Source organism: Limulus polyphemus, unplaced genomic scaffold (assembly GCF_000517525.1).
Source record: "Limulus polyphemus unplaced genomic scaffold, Limulus_polyphemus-2.1.2 Scaffold6211, whole genome shotgun sequence".
Lineage (NCBI taxonomy): Eukaryota > Metazoa > Arthropoda > Merostomata > Xiphosura > Limulidae > Limulus > Limulus polyphemus.
This window is the reverse complement of record NW_013671821.1, coordinates 20590-27313: the sequence shown is the minus strand read 5'-3', so window position 1 is coordinate 27313 and position 6724 is coordinate 20590. Positions and strand designations below refer to the sequence as shown.

The 6724-nt window shown below is 32.5% G+C and overlaps 1 protein-coding gene across 1 annotated transcript in view; it reads right to left on the bottom strand.

Moving 5' to 3' along the window:
- LOC106473482 (PHD finger protein 3-like) overlaps positions 1-3921 on the bottom strand; it is a gene marked incomplete at its 3' end in the record, with an annotated part of 28746 nt that extends 24825 nt beyond the window's left edge. The window contains exon 1 of the mRNA XM_022401906.1: positions 3707-3921. The remainder of the gene's footprint in view (positions 1-3706) is intronic.
- Positions 3922-6724: the final 2803 nt, after the last annotated feature.

Genomic DNA, 6724 nt, shown 5'->3' with positions numbered 1-6724 from the left:
AACATTGAATATTATTTATGAATTTTTTTACACTATATTTGTCATGTCCACTTCCAATGATGCATTTCACTCAAACCAGAGCTCATCGAGCCAGCTGGGACACAATAAACACAGTAATGGTTGGAACACTTTATATAAGACATTTGTTACACATCCTAACACTAGGTGTATACATTACCAGCCTATTTCCTTATACAAGACATTTGTTACACATCCTAACACTAGGTGTAAACATTACAAGCCTATTTCCAAAATCATGAATTAGATACAGTTTTCATGTAATTACATTTTTTGTTACAAATATTTGTAAAATTCACAAGTGATTTTTGACTGAATTTAAAATCCACACAAACATACAACACTTCTGAAGGCTCAGTCCTAAAGCTTTACTCTTTTTGGTTTACATCAGTGATATAGATGAAGGAATGGTCAATAAATTTGGAGTATTGTATTCAGTCTTTACCTGATGAAGGACATTGAAATGTTGGACAAACATTTAAAGAAGGGCTACAAGGATGATATCTGGGATGGAAAGTTTGTTATACAAGATGCATTATGATCTCTGAAATTTTCTCTTGGATATAATAATAAAAGAATTAGAGGTGTTTAAGATTGTTAAGAGAATTGATAGCATTGTTGCATCATATTTTTTCACATGAGAATGGTAAGACAAAGGAACACAAATATAAATTTTGGAGAGGTAGGAGTCATCTTCAGCTAAGACAACTTTATTTTTCTAACAAGGTGGTTGGCGTTTGGAATGGGTTGCTTTCAGATGTGATGGATGCAGTTAATTTAAAGGATGCTTGATAAATCTTTAAATGATAAGGGCTCATTTTACAAATTTTTTTTAGTATAGTAGATGGAACAGCCTAGATATACAACAAATCTCTCATTGTTCTTAAATTTTATGTTAAAATGGTCAGGTACTGTTACAAAGTACATAAAAATATTTTCAAATTTAACAGGTGGAATAAGTCCTCATTTCTTTTCTGTACTGGGAAGATTGTAAAGGTAATGTATTTGTACTTAATAACCATAACAAAATTTTACATGTACTTCTCTTTGATCAATGAAAGTTTTTATATCGTTCACAGTTTGAGAACAACAAATATTTTTATATGTGATCTTGCAGTACTGAAGAGTACTGTTCAATGCGAATGTACATACATTTTTACATACCAATGATTGCTACATAACTGAAGTTACGAACCAACACCATCTATACCAGTATTATACTAGTGAGTACGAACATCAAATACTTATATTTAACTTTTGTATGTCAATACAAATATTTTAAGTAGCACTGAGATCTTACATTAGAAATTATAAGGAAAGAATTGACCGAGGTTTTTGTTGAGTCACAAATTAGGCATTATAACCAGAGCTAGGGTCTGCTTACTTGATGTCAAGTTCAGAAAGTTGTGATGAGTTATTTATAAACACTTATCACAAGATGAAAGAGGTAATTAACTCCAGGTAGTGACCATATACGAGATGATCATGTACTTACTGTATAATAGGGTATATACATAACAGATATCTGATCCGTGTGGGTATATATTAGTGTTGAATAATTCCATTCAATTGTAGATTCACTAGCTAGCACTAACTAACCCCAATCACGATTACCAGTTATTCTAAATGGATCAGTAGACAAAAAACAAGACAGGGATATATATAAAAAAAGGATACCAGATGAAAATTCACAAATTTAATGTATATATATTTAATGTTTATTTTTCAGTGCACAGTGCAACGTTTTGAAGAAACAGAATGCTTGTTTTATTTTTTATTAGCCCTGAAGACATGGGATAAAATGACGAGTAGTAGCTTTGTGTGTTTCTCTGTAAGTGAACACAAAACAGTACTCAGTCAAATCAAAATGTTGGTATTAAGTAATCATATAAACTGGATAATAACTTTTATTTAAATAACAAAACTTGGATTAATACATGGCTATACCGTGATCACTCAAGTGTTGACACATAGCAGGATTTAGTGTAACAGGCAAAGTTCTCAAGGTCGCAGGAGTTAATGATCTGAGCCTAACCCATCTCATCTGATTTTCTTGAACAATCCTTACTTTCTTGTGAGAAGCAACATGGAAATTATCATTATATTTTTTTAAACATGAGTAACAGTATAAAAATAGTAATTGTTGTCTACCTTTGACTGTTTCCATAAAGAACAATGATCGTATATTTTCTATGTCATCGGTAAGCTCTGGTTGGCCAGATTAAGTTAGTGAATATTTGGTTACTTTTAATTAGGTTTGGTTATTATGTAGCTGAAGTAGTTGCTTTGTTTCAGTAAAGTACAAAGTCACACAATGGTCTATCTGTGCTGTGCCCATTGCAAAGAGCAATAAATAATGTTCAAAAACTATTATATATATATATATACTTAAGAAAAAACTGTAAACTCCTTTCACAGTGTCCATGGAGTTTTTCTTTTTACTATTGACTCTGCAACCATGCAACGACTGTAGGAAAGACCAACATATATGCACAATAGCAATTTTCTTGTAACTTTCATGATTATACACACTCTTGTGGACAGTATATGGAGAGTAACTTTAACCTAGTGACTCGTAAAATTTTAAAACAGTTTTGTATACAATCAAAATTATAGATTGCTTGAACAATGGCTGCTTAATTGCTTTCATTTGATTATATACACGACAATCATGCATATAACCTCAGCCGTAACTCTTCATAAATCATTAGTTATGCCTTACTTGAAATACATTGTACACTTTTGTTCATTGTTAAGAAAGGAAAGGCTACCAGTACTAGTTTGATTCTGGGGAAGGAGGGTTTATCTTATGAGGTAGGTTAAGATCTCTAACTTATTTGAGAATAGGTGAGTAATGCATGTTTATATAAATGTATAACATTATCCAGGAAATCAGTAGCATGAAGGTTTCTGATTTCTTTGTGCTGTGTTCTGAAGATAATGTGATGAGAAGATACAAGTTTAAGATTTGGAAAAAGGCAGACTAGGCTCCAATTTAAACCGTTTTAGTTTTGGGAAAATAAGATTGCAGACATGTTTAAGTTTAGAGCTTAAAGTTTGCATAATAAATAATATAACTAATAGTAATATAACACAGTGTAACATATGAAATTATTACTAACACTAGTATGATACAGACAACAGGGAATCATTTGGTCCTTTAACTTAAGTTAAAAGTTAAATATGTCTGCAAGCTTATTTTGCCTTGAAACAAATGTTATTGTATCCCAGGATAACAGTAAACAACAGCTATTTGGCACAAGCAAACAAAAAACCAGAATACTCAATATCACTTACAACGTATAGAAATATATAGAAAGAGTAGTTAACCATTTTAAGTTAGGTCTAACATTGTTCCAAAATAACATGGTCATTCACTTAGAAATTACTCTTATTGGAGTTAAGAGTACGCTAGTGGTAACACTAGAGCGTAATACTACAATTTTACAAGTAATATTAACATCACAATAGTAAAATTTAGAATTAGGGTAGATTAGGCTTAGGATATTTAGCACTACGACTACTCACCAGTACTAATTATTGTAGTAATACTGTTAATATTGTACTTATTAGTAACAGGACCACTTAGTTACCCCCAACTTACTCAGTTAACGTGTTGTGGAAACATATTATTTAATATTAATGAATAAATCTAACTCGACCTTGTCGTTGTAGCAAATAAACTTACCTAAAAATAAAACATAAGTACGTCCGTTATAGATTCATTAACTATTATGAATCTTAATGAAAATTGGAATTGACAAATTCTTCTCGAAATTAACAACAAAAAAAAGTATTTCCAATTACACTTTGTTTTTCTAAACAAACATGGACTCTACCACTTTTGGCTCCTGTAGTTAATACATGCAGCTGCAGTTATTCAGACATTTCTTTCACGTGACTAGAGCTAAAACTATGAAAATTAAAAAGTTTATGAAAAACGGAAATATTATATATATACATATAATAGTATAAAACATTGATAGCACTTAAGGACATATTCGTGTGCCGATGGAGTGAAATTTTGGTAAATTAGTCGCTCTCAAGGAAAAAATATTTATGAACAGAGTTTATGTCTGTGATACTTGTGTTTACTTAGCAATAAAATATTCTGGCAGAAAACTGCAAATATGAATATGAACACTAAGCAAAACCAGAAATAGTCTTCGGCTATTTCGGAATTTACAGTTTCCAGCAACAGCAAAACTGTAACAGTATGTCACCATGTTGTGATCAGAAATATAAACTAACCCAATAAATAATGTAATTAGTTTGATATATCAATTTAAGTATTATAAAACAAATACTTATAATGATTGTAATTCGTCGCATTTATTCTTAAGTTAAGCATCCTCGCTGATATTTTCGGCAATAATCTGAATAATATATTTCGAGGTTCGGCCAGCTTTGGAATTCAAGTTAGCCCTAAATCCGTATACTAAGCTAACAATGCGAAATGATACTTATATGTATATATATATATATATATTTATTTATATTGTTACGTCTCTGGTCGTCTGTTAATTTCCGGTATAAATTCTTCCCGATGAACTTCAGCGATACAAGTCCTTTCTCAAATAAAACTAGTTTATTCTTTCTCAATACAACTTTGCAATACACAAAATTTCCACAGTCACTTTAACTTAAACACACGCTATAATTCACAACGATTCACACACTTTACTTACGGTCACTACCGCTCGCTTGACTCAATTATCTGTCTCTATATCTGTCTATCTGCAATTATCTCTGCTTTATTTGCCGAGCTTATATACTAAAATAGAGGGCGCCTAGAAAAGACTAGAGTTACCAGAAACAGTCATGATCCTTCTAGAAACTCCAGCGCGCATGCTTCCAGCGTCACATGACTTCCGCTGTCGTAACAATATACTGTGAGAAATTAACTTAGAATTTGTAGCTGTTATAATAGTGGTTAGAAGAAGGCTTTCAGTTTGATTTTGTTACAAATCTGACAAATGATGCTAATGAAATTCAAAAGTGAGATGAATAATTCAGTTGTTAATCAAGTTATAATCATGGGGATTATATTTTTAGGCACATACATTGGGAAATGTTAAAGTCAAATCAGGATTTTAGAAACTGTTCGGGATGGCTTTCTTCGCCAATTTTTAACCTACTTAGAACAATGCTATTTTAAATTTATTGTTATCTTCTAATGTAGAAGTGGTTGACACGGTAGAGTTGGGAAACATCTGGGTGAAAGTGATCATTGCTCATTAGGTTTGATGTTTTGCTACATATGGAGATAAGGAATAGTGAGATTTTGGTTCTAAAATTCCAAAAAATCAAACAAACTGGTTTTGAAGAGATGAGACAAGAATTGTCTGTTGTTAATTCGGTAAGTAATTTATTTGGAGACATTCATCAAATATTGAAGATAAGCATGTTCTTTGTACAAAAAAGGGGTGCGTGCAGGTGAAACTGTTTGTTTTGAATTTCGCGCAAAGCTACACGAGGGCTATCTGCGCTAGCCGTCCCTAATTTAGCAGTGTAAGACTAGAGGGAAGGGAGCTAGTTATCACCACCCACCGCCAACTCTTGGGCTACTCTTTTTACCAACTAAAAGTGGGATTGACCGTCACATTATAACGCCCCCACGGCTGAAAGGGCGAGCATGTTTGGTGGGACTGGGATTCGAACCCGCGACCCGCAGATTGCGAGTCGAGCTCCCTAACCACCTGGCCATGCTGGGCCGCAGGTGAAACAAAACAAAACAAAAAAAACGGGTTGACTCACAAAGAGTATTAAGGATAAGATTAACTCCTGTAATTGAAAGGTTAGAAAATTATAGAAGTCAAACTGAGGTACTCGCTCTTTGTCCGGGTTATGAACTTTAAAAAAATGAGGGGATGGATGCTATGATAAATAAGACGAAAATCCTAACTTTCACACAGATAATTTATAACATAACATACTATTACAGTGTTTATTACTACATCACCAAAAGTTTTATATAAGCTTTAAGAACTCACTATGTATATACTTAAAGCATGATATACATTGTGCGATTGTCAGAGTGATTTTGAAGGAAGAGGTAGTGGTGGCAGTAGATGTGCTTTCTGTTACCCGCTTTCAACAACCACCTTATAATGTCCTTAATTCAAAAAGAGCAAAGGTCCCAAGTTTGGTTGAACTCCATTTATAACAACTCTCGGCTATCTTACATTGAGTTATTTTTCTATCCAATTAGCCAATTTATCACCCACATCGACAGAAATAATTTTCTAAACAAGTATTTTATATGAAACCTGTCAAATACTTTCTGAAAATCAATTAACACCAAATCGATATCCGTACCATCATCTTTATGGGTAATAACATCATTAAAGAATGTCAAAAGATTAATAAAGCAAGATTTTCTGATCCCCTAATGAAAACATTATCCAACAAAAATATAAACTTTGTTAAATGATTTTGCAAAGCATCTTTTATGAAACTTTCACCACCACTGATATAAAACAAGTTGATCTATAATTACCGGGAGAAATTTTATCACCTACCTTAAAAAGGTGAATAACATTAGCCAACTTCTAATCCTCTGGCACTTGACCACTGTTCAAAGACTTAAAAAAATAGTAGCAAATGCCTTACATATGCATCCAATCCTTCAAAACCAAATCCTTGAAATACGATTTAGCCTAGAAGTTTTACCATTCTTTAAAATTCCCTGTTTTTTTTCTAACAA